The sequence below is a fragment of the Bombina bombina genome, unplaced genomic scaffold (genome assembly GCF_027579735.1).
Source record: "Bombina bombina isolate aBomBom1 unplaced genomic scaffold, aBomBom1.pri scaffold_794, whole genome shotgun sequence".
In the NCBI taxonomy this organism is placed as follows: domain Eukaryota; kingdom Metazoa; phylum Chordata; class Amphibia; order Anura; family Bombinatoridae; genus Bombina; species Bombina bombina.
In genome coordinates, this window is record NW_026511483.1 from 110,681 (window position 1) to 127,453 (window position 16,773).

A 16,773-nucleotide genomic window follows, 5' to 3' on the forward strand; every position below is an offset into this window, starting at 1 on the left:
CAATTCAGTTTTACAAACTTTGCCTCCGATGGAGGTGGTGAAGTAAGTTTGTGCTAGATTCTACGTTGATATGCGCTCCGCAGCAAGTTGGAGCCCGGTTTTCCTCTCAGCGTGCAGTGAATGTCAGAGGGATGTGAGGAGAGTATTGCCTATTTGAATGCAGTGATCTCCTTCTACGGGGTCTATTTCATAGGTTCTCTGTTATCGGTCGTAGAGATTCATCTCTTACCTCCCTTTTCAGATCGACGATATACTCTTATATATACCATTACCTCTGCTGATTCTCGTTTCAGTACTGGTTTGGCTTTCTACAAACATGTAGATGAGTGTCCTGGGGTAAGTAAATCTTATTTTCTGTGACACTCTAAGCTATGGTTGGGCACTTTGTTTATAAAGTTCTAAATATATGTATTCAAACATTTATTTGCCTTGACTCAGAATGTTCAACATTCCTTATTTTTCAGACAGTCAGTTTCATATTTGGGATAATGCACTTGAATTAATCATTTTTTTCTTACCTTCAAAAATTTGACTCTTTTTTTCCCTGTGGGCTGTTAGGCTCGCGGGGACTGAAAATGCTTCATTTTATTGCGTCATTCTTGGCGCAGACTTTTTTGGCGCAAAAAATTATTTTCCGTTTCCGGCGTCATACGTGTCGCCGGAAGTTGCGTCATTTTTTGACGTTATTTTGCGCCAAAAATGTCGGCGTTCCGGATGTGGCGTCATTTTTGGCGCCAAAAGCATTTAGGTGCCAAATAATGTGGGCGTCTGATTTGGCGCTAAAAAATATGGACGTCGCTTTTGTCTCCACATTATTTCAGTCTCATTTCTCCAACATAGGTGTGTCCGGTCCACGGCGTCATCCTTACTTGTGGGATATTCTCTTCCCCAACAGGAAATGGCAAAGAGCCCAGCAAAGCTGGTCACATGATCCCTCCTAGGCTCCGCCTACCCCAGTCATTCTCTTTGCCGTTGTACAGGCAACATCTCCACGGAGATGGCTTAGAGTTTTTTAGTGTTTAACTGTAGTTTTTATTATTCAATCAAGAGTTTGTTATTTTAAAATAGTGCTGGTATGTACTATTTACTCAGAAACAGAAAAGAGATGAAGATTTCTGTTTGTATGAGGAAAATGATTTTAGCAACCGTCACTAAAATCCATGGCTGTTCCACACAGGACTGTTGAGAGCAATTAACTTCAGTTGGGGGAACAGTGTGCAGACTTTTGCTGCTTGAGGTATGACACATTCTAACAAGACGATGTAATGCTGGAAGCTGTCATTTTCCCTATGGGATCCGGTAAGCCATGTTTATTACGATCGTAAATAAGGGCTTCAAAAAGGGCTTATTAAGACTGTGGACTTTTTCTGGGCTAAATCGATTCATTATTAACACATATTTAGCCTTGAGGAATCATTTTATCTGGGTATTTTGATATAATAATATCGGCAGGCACTGTTTTAGACACCTTATTCTTTAGGGGCTTTCCCAAAGCATAGGCAGCGCCTCATTTTCGCGCCGGTGTTGCGCACTTGTTTTTGAGAGGCATGGCATGCAGTCGCATGTGAGAGGAGCTCTGATACTTAGAAAAGACTTTCTGAAGGCGTCATTTGGTATCGTATTCCCCTTGGGGCTTGGTTGGGTCTCAGCAAAGCAGATACCAGGGACTGTAAAGGGGTTAAAGTTCAAAACGGCTCCGGTTCCGTTATTTTAAGGGTTAAAGCTTCCAAATTTGGTGTGCAATACTTTTAAGGCTTTAAGACACTGTGGTGAAAATTTGGTGAATTTTGAACAATTCCTTCATGTTTTTTCGCAATTGCAGTAATAAAGTGTGTTCAGTTTAAAATTTAAAGTGACAGTAACGGTTTTATTTTAAAACGTTTTTTGTACTTTGTTATCAAGTTTATGCCTGTTTAACATGTCTGAACTACCAGATAGACTGTGTTCTGAATGTGGGGAAGCCAGAATTCCTATTCATTTAAATAAATGTGATTTATGTGATAATGACAATGATGCCCAAGATGATTCCTCAAGTGAGGGGAGTAAGCATGGTACTGCATCATTCCCTCCTTCGTCTACACGAGTCTTGCCCACTCAGGAGGCCCCTAGTACATCTAGCGCGCCAATACTCCTTACTATGCAACAATTAACGGCTGTAATGGATAATTCTGTCAAAGACATTTTAGCCAAAATGAACCCTTATCAGCGTAAGCGCGACTGCTCTGTTTTAGATACTGAAGAGCATGACGACGCTGATAACAATATTTCTAAAGGGCCCCCAACCCAGTCTGATGGGGCCAGGGAGGTTTTGTCTGAGGGAGAAATTACTGATTCAGGGAACATTTCTCAACAAGCTGAACCTGATGTGATTGCATTTAAATTTAAGTTGGAACATCTCCGCATTCTGCTTAAGGAGGTATTATCCACTCTGGATGATTGTGACAAGTTGGTCATCCCAGAGAAACTATGTAAAATGGACAAGTTCCTAGAGGTGCCGGGGCTCCCAGAAGCTTTTCCTATACCCAAGCGGGTGGCGGACATTGTTAATAAAGAATGGGAAAGGCCCGGTATTCCTTTCGTCCCTCCCCCCATATTTAAAAAATTGTTTCCTATGGTCGACCCCAGAAAGGACTTATGGCAGACAGTCCCCAAGGTCGAGGGAGCGGTTTCCACTTTAAACAAACGCACCACTATACCCATAGAGGATAGTTGTGCTTTCAAAGATCCGATGGATAAAAAATTAGAAGGTTTGCTTAAAAAGATGTTTGTTCAGCAGGGTTACCTTCTACAACCAATTTCATGCATTGTCCCTGTCGCTACAGCCGCATGTTTCTGGTTCGATGAGCTGATAAAGGCGGTCGATAGTGATTCTCCTCCTTATGAGGAGATTATGGACAGAATCAATGCTCTCAAATTGGCTAATTCTTTCACCCTAGACGCCACTTTGCAATTGGCTAGGTTAGCGGCTAAGAATTCTGGGTTTGCTATTGTGGCGCGCAGAGCGCTTTGGTTGAAATCTTGGTCGGCTGATGCGTCTTCCAAGAACAAGCTACTTAACATTCCTTTCAAGGGGAAAACGCTGTTTGGCCCTGACTTGAAAGAGATTATCTCTGATATCACTGGGGGTAAGGGCCACGCCCTTCCTCAGGATCGGCCTTTCAAGGCAAAAAATAAACCTAATTTTCGTCCCTTTCGTAGAAACGGACCAGCCCAAAGTGCTACGTCCTCTAAGCAAGAGGGTAATACTTCTCAAGCCAAGCCAGCTTGGAGACCAATGCAAGGCTGGAACAAGGGTAAGCAGGCCAAGAAACCTGCCACTGCTACCAAGACAGCATGAAATGTTGGCCCCCGATCCGGGACCGGATCTGGTGGGGGGCAGACTCTCTCTCTTCGCTCAGGCTTGGGCAAGAGATGTTCTGGATCCTTGGGCGCTAGAAATAGTCTCCCAAGGTTATCTTCTGGAATTCAAGGGACTTCCCCCAAGGGGGAGGTTCCACAGGTCTCAGTTGTCTTCAGACCATATAAAAAGACAGGCATTCTTACATTGTGTAGAAGACCTGTTAAAAATGGGAGTGATTCATCCTGTTCCATTAAGAGAACAAGGGATAGGGTTCTACTCCAATCTGTTCATAGTTCCCAAAAAAGAGGGAACGTTCAGACCAATCTTAGATCTCAAGATCTTAAACAAGTTTCTCAAGGTTCCATCGTTCAAGATGGAAACCATTCGAACTATTCTTCCTTCCATCCAGGAAGGTCAATTCATGACCACGGTGGATTTAAAGGATGCGTATCTACATATTCCTATCCACAAGGAACATCATCGGTTCCTGAGGTTCGCATTCCTGGACAAACATTACCAGTTCGTGGCGCTTCCTTTCGGATTAGCCACTGCTCCAAGGATTTTCACAAAGGTACTAGGGTCCCTTCTAGCTGTGCTAAGACCAAGGGGCATTGCTGTAGTACCTTACTTGGACGACATTCTAATTCAAGCGTCGTCCCTTCCTCAAGCAAAGGCTCACACGGACATTGTCCTGGCCTTTCTCAGATCTCACGGATGGAAAGTGAACGTGGAAAAGAGTTCTCTATCTCCGTCAACAAGGGTTCCCTTCTTGGGAACAATAATAGACTCCTTAGAAATGAGGATTTTTCTGACAGAGGCCAGAAAAACAAAGCTTCTAGACTCTTGTCGGATACTTCATTCCGTTCCTCTTCCTTCCATAGCTCAGTGCATGGAAGTGATCGGGTTGATGGTAGCGGCAATGGACATAGTTCCTTTTGCGCGCATTCATCTAAGACCATTACAACTGTGCATGCTCAGTCAGTGGAATGGGGACTATACAGACTTGTCTCCGAAGATACAAGTAAATCAGAGGACCAGAGACTCACTCCGTTGGTGGCTGTCCCTGGACAACCTGTCACGAGGGATGACATTCCGCAGACCAGAGTGGGTCATTGTCACGACCGACGCCAGTCTGATGGGCTGGGGCGCGGTCTGGGGATCCCTGAAAGCTCAGGGTCTTTGGTCTCGGGAAGAATCTCTGTTACCGATAAATATTCTGGAACTGAGAGCGATATTCAATGCTCTCAAGGCTTGGCCTCAGCTAGCGAGGGCCAAGTTCATACGGTTTCAATCAGACAACATGACAACTGTTGCGTACATCAACCATCAGGGGGGAACAAGGAGTTCCCTGGCGATGGAAGAAGTGACCAAAATCATTCTATGGGCGGAGTCTCACTCCTGCCACCTGTCTGCTATCCACATCCCAGGAGTGGAAAATTGGGAAGCGGATTTTCTGAGTCGTCAGACATTGCATCCGGGGGAGTGGGAACTCCATCCGGAAATCTTTGCCCAAGTCACTCAGCTGTGGGGCATTCCAGACATGGATCTGATGGCCTCTCGTCAGAACTTCAAAGTTCCTTGCTACGGGTCCAGATCCAGGGATCCCAAGGCGGCTCTAGTGGATGCACTAGTAGCACCTTGGACCTTCAAACTAGCTTATGTGTTCCCGCCGTTTCCTCTCATCCCCAGGCTGGTAGCCAGGATCAATCAGGAGAGGGCGTCGGTGATCTTGATAGCTCCTGCGTGGCCACGCAGGACTTGGTATGCAGATCTGGTGAATATGTCATCGGCTCCACCTTGGAAGCTACCTTTGAGACGAGACCTTCTTGTTCAGGGTCCGTTCGAACATCCGAATCTGGTTTCACTCCAGCTGACTGCTTGGAGATTGAACGCTTGATCTTATCGAAGCGAGGGTTCTCAGATTCTGTTATCGATACTCTTGTTCAGGCCAGAAAGCCTGTAACTAGAAAGATTTACCACAAAATTTGGAAAAAATATATCTGTTGGTGTGAATCTAAAGGATTCCCTTGGGACAAGGTTAAGATTCCTAGGATTCTATCCTTCCTTCAAGAAGGATTGGACAAAGGACTATCTGCAAGTTCCCTGAAGGGACAGATTTCTGCCTTGTCTGTGTTACTTCACAAAAAGCTGGCCGCTGTGCCAGATGTTCAAGCCTTTGTTCAGGCTCTGGTTAGAATTAAGCCTGTTTACAAACCTTTGACTCCTCCTTGGAGTCTCAATTTAGTTCTTTCAGTTCTTCAGGGGGTTCCGTTTGAACCCTTGCATTCCGTTGATATTAAGATATTATCTTGGAAAGTTTTGTTTTTAGTTGCAATTTCTTCTGCTAGAAGAGTTTCAGAATTATCTGCTCTGCAGTGTTCTCCTCCTTATCTGGTGTTCCATGCAGATAAGGTGGTTTTACGTACTAAACCTGGTTTTCTTCCAAAAGTTGTTTCTAATAAAAACATTAACCAGGAGATTATCGTACCTTCTCTGTGTCCGAAACCAGTTTCAAAGAAGGAACGTTTGTTGCACAATTTGGATGTTGTTCGCGCTCTAAAATTCTATTTAGATGCTACAAAGGATTTTAGACAAACATCTTCCTTGTTTGTTGTTTATTCCGGTAAAAGGAGAGGGCAAAAAGCAACTTCTACCTCTCTCTCTTTTTGGATTAAAAGCATCATCAGATTGGCTTATGAGACTGCCGGACGGCAGCCTCCCGAAAGAATCACAGCTCATTCCACTAGGGCTGTGGCTTCCACATGGGCCTTCAAGAACCAGGCTTCTGTTGATCAGATATGTAGGGCAGCGACTTGGTCTTCACTGCACACTTTTACCAAATTTTACAAGTTTGATACTTTTGCTTCTTCTGAGGCTGTTTTTGGGAGAAAGGTTTTGCAAGCCGTGGTGCCTTCCATTTAGGTGACCTGATTTGCTCCCTCCCTTCATCCGTGTCCTAAAGCTTTGGTATTGGTTCCCACAAGTAAGGATGACGCCGTGGACCGGACACACCTATGTTGGAGAAAACAGAATTTATGTTTACCTGATAAATTACTTTCTCCAACGGTGTGTCCGGTCCACGGCCCGCCCTGGTTTTTTTAATCAGGTCTGATAATTTATTTTCTTTAACTACAGTCACCACGGTACCATATGGTTTCTCCTATGCAAATATTCCTCCTTAACGTCGGTCGAATGACTGGGGTAGGCGGAGCCTAGGAGGGATCATGTGACCAGCTTTGCTGGGCTCTTTGCCATTTCCTGTTGGGGAAGAGAATATCCCACAAGTAAGGATGACGCCGTGGACCGGACACACCGTTGGAGAAAGTAATTTATCAGGTAAACATAAATTCTGTTTTTTTCATTGCTTCTGGTTGCTAGAAGCTTGTTCTTTGGCATTTTTTCCCATTCCTGAAACTGTCATTTAAGGAATTTGATCAATTTTGCTTTATGTTGTTTTTTCTCTTACATATTGCAAGATGTCTCACGTTGCATCTGAGTCAGAAGATACTACAGGAAAATCGCTGTCTAGTGCTGGATCTACCAAAGCTAAGTGTATCTGCTGTAAACTTTTGGTAGCTATTCCTCCGGCTGTTGTTTGTATTAATTGTCATGACAAACTTGTTAATGCAGATAATATTTCCTTTAGTAAAGTACCATTGCCTGTTGCAGTTCTTTCAACATCTAAGGTGCAGAATGTTCCTGATAACATAAGAGATTTTGTTTCTGAATCCATAAAGAAGGCTATGTCTGTTATTTCTCCTCCTAGTAAACGTAAAAAATCTTTTAAAACTTCTCTCCCTACAGATGAATTTTTAAATGAACATCATCATTCTGATTCTGATGACTCTTCTGGTTCAGAGGATTCTGTCTCAGAGATTGATGCTGATAAATCTTCATATTTATTTAAAATGGAATTTATTCGTTCTTTACTTAAAGAAGTACTAATTGCTTTAGAAATAGAGGATTCTGGTCCTCTTGATACTAATTCTAAACGTTTAGATAAGGTATTTAAATCTCCTGTGGTTATTCCAGAAGTTTTTCCTGTTCCTAATGCTATTTCTGCAGTAATTTCCAAAGAATGGGATAAATTGGGTAATTCATTTACTCCTTCTAAACGTTTTAAGCAATTATATCCTGTGCCGTCTGACAGATTAGAATTTTGGGACAAAATCCCTAAAGTTGATGGGGCTATTTCTACCCTTGCTAAACGTACTACTATTCCTACGTCAGATGGTACTTCGTTTAAGGATCCTTTAGATAGGAAAATTGAATCCTTTCTAAGAAAAGCTTATCTGTGTTCAGGTAATCTTCTTAGACCTGCTATATCATTGGCTGATGTTGCTGCAGCTTCAACTTTTTGGTTGGAAACTTTAGCACAACAAGTAACAGATCATGATTCTCATGATATTATTCTTCTTCTTCTTCAGCATGCTAATAATTTTATCTGTGATGCAATTTTTGATATTATCAGAGTTGATGTCAGGTTTATGTCTCTAGCTATTTTAGCTAGAAGAGCTTTATGGCTTAAAACTTGGAATGCTGATATGGCTTCTAAATCAACTCTACTTTCCATTTCTTTCCAGGGTAACAAATTATTTGGTTCTCAGTTGGATTCTATTATCTCAACTGTTACTGGTGGGAAAGGAACTTTTTTACCACAGGATAAAAAATCTAAGGGTAAAAACAGTGCTAATAATCGTTTTCGTTCCTTTCGTTTCAACAAAGAACAAAAGCCTAATCCTTCATCCTCAGGAGCAGTTTCAGTTTGGAAACCATCTCCGGTCTGGAATAAATCCAAGCCTGCTAGAAAGGCAAAGCCTGCTTCTAAGTCCACATGAAGGTGCGGCCCTCATTCCAGCTCAGCTGGTAGGGGGCAGGTTACGTTTTTTCAAAGAAATTTGGATCAATTCTGTTCACAATCTTTGGATTCAGAACATTGTTTCAGAAGGGTACAGAATTGGTTTCAAGATGAGACCTCCTGCAAAGAGATTTTTTCTTTCCCGTGTCCCAGTAAATCCAGTGAAAGCTCAAGCATTTCTGAATTGTGTTTCAGATCTAGAGTTGGCTGGAGTAATTATGCCAGTTCCAGTTCCGGAACAGGGGATGGGGTTTTATTCAAATCTCTTCATTGTACCAAAGAAGGAGAATTCCTTCAGACCAGTTCTGGATCTAAAAATATTGAATCGTTATGTAAGGATACCAACGTTCAAGATGGTAACTATAAGGACTATCTTGCCTTTTGTTCAGCAAGGGCATTATATGTCCATAATAGATTTACAGGATGCATATCTGCATATTCCGATTCATCCAGATCATTATCAGTTCCTGAGATTCTCTTTTCTGGACAAGCATTACCAGTTTGTGGCTCTGCCGTTTGGCCTAGCTACAGCTCCAAGAATTTTTACAAAGGTTCTCGGTGCCCTTCTGTCTGTAATCAGAGAACAGGGTATTGTGGTATTTCCTTATTTGGACGATATCTTGGTACTTGCTCAGTCTTTACATTTAGCAGAATGTCATACGAATCGACTTGTGTGGTTTCTTCAAGATCATGGTTGGAGGATCCATTTACCAAAAAGTTCATTGATTCCTCAGACAAGGGTAACTTTTCTGGGTTTCCAGATAGATTCAGTGTCCATGACTCTGTCTTTAACAGACAAGAGACGTCTAAAATTGATTTCAGCTTGTCGAAACCTTCAGTCACAATCATTCCCTTCGGTAGCCTTATGCATGGAAATTCTAGGTCTTATGACTGCTGCATCGGACGCGATCCCCTTTGCTCGTTTTCACATGCGACCTCTTCAGCTCTGTATGCTGAATCAATGGTGCAAGGATTACACAAAGATATCTCAATATCTTTAAAACCGATTGTTCGACACTCTCTAACGTGGTGGACAGATCACCATCGTTTAATTCAGGGGGCTTCTTTTGTGCTTCCGACCTGGACTGTAATTTCAACAGATGCAAGTCTCACAGGTTGGGGAGCTGTGTGGGGATCTCTGACGGCACAAGGAGTTTGGGAATCTCAGGAGGTGAGATTACCGATCAATATTTTGGAACTCCGTGCAATTTTCAGAGCTCTTCAGTTTTGGCCTCTTCTGAAGAGAGAATCGTTCATTTGTTTTCAGACAGACAATGTCACAACTGTGGCATACATCAATCATCAAGGAGGGACTCACAGTCCTCTGGCTATGAAAGAAGTATCTCGAATTTTGGTTTGGGCGGAATCCAGCTCCTGTCTAATCTCTGCGGTTCATATCCCAGGTATAGACAATTGGGAAGCGGATTATCTCAGTCGCCAAACGTTGCATCCGGGCGAATGGTCTCTTCACCCAGAGGTATTTCTTCAGATTCTTCAAATGTGGGAACTTCCAGAAATAGATCTGATGGCGTCTCATCTAAACAAGAAACTTCCCAGGTATCTGTCCAGATCCCGGGATCCTCAGGCGGAGGCAGTGGATGCATTATCACTTCCTTGGAAGTATCATCCTGCTTATATCTTTCCGCCTCTAGTTCTTCTTCCAAGAGTAATCTCCAAGATTCTGAAGGAATGCTCGTCTGTTCTGCTGGTAGCTCCGGCATGGCCTCACAGGTTTTGGTATGCGGATCTTGTCCGGATGGCCTCTTGCCGTTTCCGGCGTCATACGTGTCGCCGGAAGTTGCGTCATTTTTTGACGTTATTTTGCGCCAAAAATGTCGGCGTTCCGGATGTGGCGTCATTTTTGGCGCCAAAAGCATTTAGGTGCCAAATAATGTGGGCGTCTGATTTGGCGCTAAAAAATATGGACGTCGCTTTTGTCTCCACATTATTTCAGTCTCATTTTTTCATTGCTTCTGGTTGCTAGAAGCTTGTTCTTTGGCATTTTTTCCCATTCCTGAAACTGTCATTTAAGGAATTTGATCAATTTTGCTTTATGTTGTTTTTTCTCTTACATATTGCAAGATGTCTCACGTTGCATCTGAGTCAGAAGATACTACAGGAAAATCGCTGTCTAGTGCTGGATCTACCAAAGCTAAGTGTATCTGCTGTAAACTTTTGGTAGCTATTCCTCCGGCTGTTGTTTGTATTAATTGTCATGACAAACTTGTTAATGCAGATAATATTTCCTTTAGTAAAGTACCATTGCCTGTTGCAGTTCTTTCAACATCTAAGGTGCAGAATGTTCCTGATAACATAAGAGATTTTGTTTCTGAATCCATAAAGAAGGCTATGTCTGTTATTTCTCCTCCTAGTAAACGTAAAAAATCTTTTAAAACTTCTCTCCCTACAGATGAATTTTTAAATGAACATCATCATTCTGATTCTGATGACTCTTCTGGTTCAGAGGATTCTGTCTCAGAGATTGATGCTGATAAATCTTCATATTTATTTAAAATGGAATTTATTCGTTCTTTACTTAAAGAAGTACTAATTGCTTTAGAAATAGAGGATTCTGGTCCTCTTGATACTAATTCTAAACGTTTAGATAAGGTATTTAAATCTCCTGTGGTTATTCCAGAAGTTTTTCCTGTTCCTAATGCTATTTCTGCAGTAATTTCCAAAGAATGGGATAAATTGGGTAATTCATTTACTCCTTCTAAACGTTTTAAGCAATTATATCCTGTGCCGTCTGACAGATTAGAATTTTGGGACAAAATCCCTAAAGTTGATGGGGCTATTTCTACCCTTGCTAAACGTACTACTATTCCTACGTCAGATGGTACTTCGTTTAAGGATCCTTTAGATAGGAAAATTGAATCCTTTCTAAGAAAAGCTTATCTGTGTTCAGGTAATCTTCTTAGACCTGCTATATCATTGGCTGATGTTGCTGCAGCTTCAACTTTTTGGTTGGAAACTTTAGCACAACAAGTAACAGATCATGATTCTCATGATATTCTTCTTCTTCTTCTTTAGCATGCTAATAATTTTATCTGTGATGCAATTTTTGATATTATCAGAGTTGATGTCAGGTTTATGTCTCTAGCTATTTTAGCTAGAAGAGCTTTATGGCTTAAAACTTGGAATGCTGATATGGCTTCTAAATCAACTCTACTTTCCATTTCTTTCCAGGGTAACAAATTATTTGGTTCTCAGTTGGATTCTATTATCTCAACTGTTACTGGTGGGAAAGGAACTTTTTTACCACAGGATAAAAAATCTAAGGGTAAAAACAGTGCTAATAATCGTTTTCGTTCCTTTCGTTTCAACAAAGAACAAAAGCCTAATCCTTCATCCTCAGGAGCAGTTTCAGTTTGGAAACCATCTCCGGTCTGGAATAAATCCAAGCCTGCTAGAAAGGCAAAGCCTGCTTCTAAGTCCACATGAAGGTGCGGCCCTCATTCCAGCTCAGCTGGTAGGGGGCAGGTTACGTTTTTTCAAAGAAATTTGGATCAATTCTGTTCACAATCTTTGGATTCAGAACATTGTTTCAGAAGGGTACAGAATTGGTTTCAAGATGAGACCTCCTGCAAAGAGATTTTTTCTTTCCCGTGTCCCAGTAAATCCAGTGAAAGCTCAAGCATTTCTGAATTGTGTTTCAGATCTAGAGTTGGCTGGAGTAATTATGCCAGTTCCAGTTCCGGAACAGGGGATGGGGTTTTATTCAAATCTCTTCATTGTACCAAAGAAGGAGAATTCCTTCAGACCAGTTCTGGATCTAAAAATATTGAATCGTTATGTAAGGATACCAACGTTCAAGATGGTAACTATAAGGACTATCTTGCCTTTTGTTCAGCAAGGGCATTATATGTCCACAATAGATTTACAGGATGCATATCTGCATATTCCGATTCATCCAGATCATTATCAGTTCCTGAGATTCTCTTTTCTGGACAAGCATTACCAGTTTGTGGCTCTGCCGTTTGGCCTAGCTACAGCTCCAAGAATTTTTACAAAGGTTCTCGGTGCCCTTCTGTCTGTAATCAGAGAACAGGGTATTGTGGTATTTCCTTATTTGGACGATATCTTGGTACTTGCTTAGTCTTCACATTTAGCAGAATCTCATACGAATCGACTTGTGTTGTTTCTTCAAGATCATGGTTGGAGGATCAATTTACCAAAAAGTTCATTGATTCCTCAGACAAGGGTAACTTTTCTGGGTTTCCAGATAGATTCAGTGTCCATGACTCTGTCTTTAACAGACAAGAGACGTCTAAAATTGATTTCAGCTTGTCGAAACCTTCAGTCACAATCATTCCCTTCGGTAGCCTTATGCATGGAAATTCTAGGTCTTATGACTGCTGCATCGGACGCGATCCCCTTTGCTCGTTTTCACATGCGACCTCTTCAGCTCTGTATGCTGAATCAATGGTGCAAGGATTACACAAAGATATCTCAATTAATATCTTTAAAACCGATTGTTCGACACTCTCTAACGTGGTGGACAGATCACCATCGTTTAATTCAGGGGGCTTCTTTTGTGCTTCCGACCTGGACTGTAATTTCAACAGATGCAAGTCTCACAGGTTGGGGAGCTGTGTGGGGATCTCTGACGGCACAAGGAGTTTGGGAATCTCAGGAGGTGAGATTACCGATCAATATTTTGGAACTCCGTGCAATTTTCAGAGCTCTTCAGTTTTGGCCTCTTCTGAAGAGAGAATCGTTCATTTGTTTTCAGACAGACAATGTCACAACTGTGGCATACATCAATCATCAAGGAGGGACTCACAGTCCTCTGGCTATGAAAGAAGTATCTCGAATTTTGGTTTGGGCGGAATCCAGCTCCTGTCTAATCTCTGCGGTTCATATCCCAGGTATAGACAATTGGGAAGCGGATTATCTCAGTCGCCAAACGTTGCATCCGGGCGAATGGTCTCTTCACCCAGAGGTATTTCTTCAGATTCTTCAAATGTGGGAACTTCCAGAAATAGATCTGATGGCGTCTCATCTAAACAAGAAACTTCCCAGGTATCTGTCCAGATCCCGGGATCCTCAGGCGGAGGCAGTGGATGCATTATCACTTCCTTGGAAGTATCATCCTGCTTATATCTTTCCGCCTCTAGTTCTTCTTCCAAGAGTAATCTCCAAGATTCTGAAGGAATGCTCGTCTGTTCTGCTGGTAGCTCCGGCATGGCCTCACAGGTTTTGGTATGCGGATCTTGTCCGGATGGCCTCTTGCCAACCGTGGACTCTTCCGTTAAGACCAGACCTTCTGTCACAAGGTCCTTTTTTCCATCAGGATCTGAAATCCTTAAATTTAAAGGTATGGAGATTGAACGCTTGATTCTTGGTCAAAGAGGTTTCTCCGACTCTGTGATTAATACTATGTTACAGGCTTGTAAATCTGTATCTAGAGAGATATATTATAGAGTCTGGAAGACATATTTCTTGGTGTCTTTCTCATCATTTTTGTTGGCATTCTTTTAGAATACCGAGAATTTTACAGTTTCTTCAGGATGGTTTAGATAAGGGTTTGTCCGCAAGTTCCTTGAAAGGTCAAATCTCTGCTCTTTCTGTTCTTTTTCACAGAAAGATTGCTATTCTTCCTGATATTCATTGTTTTGTACAAGCTTTGGTTCATATAAAACCTGTCATTAAGTCAATTTCTCCTCCTTGGAGTTTGAATTTGGTTCTGGGAGCTCTTCAAGCTCCTCCGTTTGAACCTATGCATTCATTGGACATTAAATTACTTTCTTGGAAAGTTTTGTTTCTTTTGGCCATATCTTCTGCCAGAAGAGTTTCTGAATTATCTGCTCTTTCTTGTGAGTCTCCTTTTCTGATTTTTCATCAGGATAAGGCGGTGTTGCGAACTTCTTTTGAATTTTTACCTAAAGTTGTGAATTCCAACAACATTAGTAGAGAAATTGTGGTTGCTTCATTATGTCCTAATCCTAAGAATTCTAAGGAGAAATCGTTGCATTCTTTGGATGTTGTTAGAGCTTTGAAATATTATGTTGAAGCTACTAAGTCTTTCCGTAAGACTTCTAGTCTATTTGTTATTTTTTCCGGTGCTAGAAAAGGCCAGAAAGCTTCTGCCATTTCTTTGGCATCTTAGTTGAAATCTTTAATTCATCTTGCCTATGTTGAGTCGGGTAAAACTCCGCCTCAGAGGATTACAGCTCATTCTACTAGGTCAGTTTCTACTTCCTGGGCGTTTAGGAATGAAGCTTCGGTTGATCAGATTTGCAAAGCAGCAACTTGGTCCTCTTTGCATACTTTTACTAAATTCTACCATTTTGATGTATTTTCTTCTTCTGAAGCAGTTTTTGGTAGAAAAGTACTTCAGGCAGCGGTTTCAGTTTGAATCTTCTGCTTATGTTTTTCATTAAACTTTATTTTGGGTGTGGATTATTTTCAGCAGGAATTGGCTGTCTTTATTTTATCCCTCCCTTTCTAGTGACTCTTGTGTGGAAAGATCCACATCTTGGGTAATCATTATCCCATACGTCACTAGCTCATGGACTCTTGCTAATTACATGAAAGAAAACATAATTTATGTAAGAACTTACCTGATAAATTCATTTCTTTCATATTAGCAAGAGTCCATGAGGCCCGCCCTTTTTTTGTGGTGGTTATGATTTTGTATAAAGCACAATTATTCCAATTCCTTATTTTATATGCTTTCGCACTTTTTTATCACCCCACTTCTTGGCTATTCGTTAAACTGAATTGTGGGTGTGGTGAGGGGTGTATTTATAGGCATTTTGAGGTTTGGGAAACTTTGCCCCTCCTGGTAGGAATGTATATCCCATACGTCACTAGCTCATGGACTCTTGCTAATATGAAAGAAATGAATTTATCAGGTAAGTTCTTACATAAATTATGTTTTTGTACAAACGGGTGTTAGTTTCTTCAGGCAATTTAATATCCGGTATGTTTTTTAAGCTCCGGTCTTCTGACAGAGCTAGGGAACACACGCTTTTAGTTACTGCACAATTTCCCTTCTCTTCTGGTCATGTGACTTCCCGCTCTCTGTGATATCGTAGTGGAGCGGCGTCACTGCTTCTTAGATTTTCCTGTGTCGAAACGGCCACTAAAGGTATTGTCTTACATTGGTTTATTTGCAAGTTACTGTAAGGCGGCTCAGGTGCAGAGGTTAAAACTTTTTTGCCTATTTTCAAAGAGTTTAATTTAGCGTGTTTAACGCTCTGTGGGTTAAGAATTTTTTTGTTAAAGTGACAGTAGTCATTTTAAATTTTCTAGTCATTCCATTTATCTTGGGAATTTTTACTTTTTAGTTAAGACATGGATCAGGAAGCTGTTTCTTTTGTCAGATTTTTACTATGTCTGGAGGCACTAATTGTTTCACCTATGCAATTCTGTGCTGCATTTTTAACTAGAACTATAGAGTGTAAAAATAAGATTTTGCTGGCTGAGCCCAATGTCTCTCAGGCAATGCCACAGCTTTCTCCTTTAACGTCACAAGTCTCAATGGCGTTGGTGCCCTGCAGTTCCACTCAGCCTCCTGGAGGAGTTTTTTGCCATCAGATTTTGCTGCTCAAGTATCCTCTGCAGTATCAGAGGCTTTATCTGCTTTTCCCATGTTGGGGAAGCGCAAGAGGAAATCTAAAAATTTGTCATATTGTAAGGTGTCTGCTCCGTCTGTGGCTATGCAGGTTGCACTCTCTCATAAGTCTGATGAGGAGGATACCTCAGTAGCCTCTGAGGTTGAAATATTAGATTCGGACAGTATAATTCCTTTGTCTGATGCTGAAGAAGTAAACTTCAGATTTAAGCTTGAACACCTCTGTTTATTGCTAAAGGAGGTATTGGCTACTTTGGACAACTCCAAAACTCCTGTCGTCAACCCTAAAGAAGTCTAGTAAACTCAATAAATACTATGATGTTCCTTCCTCTGTGGAAGTGTTTCCTGTTCCAGACCGTGTGATGGAGATTATTTCACAGGAATGGGAGAAGCCAGGGATACCTTTTTCCTTGTCTCCAGTCTATAAAAAGATGTTTCCTGTTGCTGACTCCATTAAAGATTCATGGCACACGGTGCCTAAAGTAAAAGGGGCTATTTCTACTCTGGCTAAGAGAACTATGATCCCTATAGAGGATAGCTGCTTCTTTAAGAATCCAATGGACAAGAAGTTGGGGGCTTATTTGAAAAAGATGTATGTTCATCATGGTCTTCAATGGCAACCTGCAGTCTGTATTGCCACAGTAGCAAGTGCTACATCTTATGGGTGCGATGCCTTGTCTGAATCAATTTTAACAGAGACTCTGTTGGAGGAGATCCAAGATAGGATTAAGGCTCTCAAACTAGCCAATTCCTTTATTTCTGATGCTAACATACAAATTTATTATAGGAAAAAAAGGACAAATCCGGATAGATAGCCAGTGCAATTAGTTTTTATTAATCTGTAGAGTAGTTTAGCAGGGCAGCTTAAACTGACATGTTTCGCGCATGTCCTATGCGCTTCTTCAGAGGTCAAGAAATTTATTAGACTGGGAGCCAAGATGTCAAAGTAATTTTCGTTCCTTTCATAACTTCAAGGGTCAAAAGTCTTTCTCT

The 16,773-nt window shown here is 41.5% G+C and overlaps 1 protein-coding gene across 1 annotated transcript in view; it reads left to right on the plus strand.

Moving 5' to 3' along the window:
• LOC128643770 (poly [ADP-ribose] polymerase tankyrase-2) overlaps positions 1–16,773 on the plus strand; it is a gene marked incomplete at its 3' end in the record, with an annotated part of 131,970 nt that overhangs the window by 82,311 nt on the left and 32,886 nt on the right. The window lies entirely within an intron of this gene.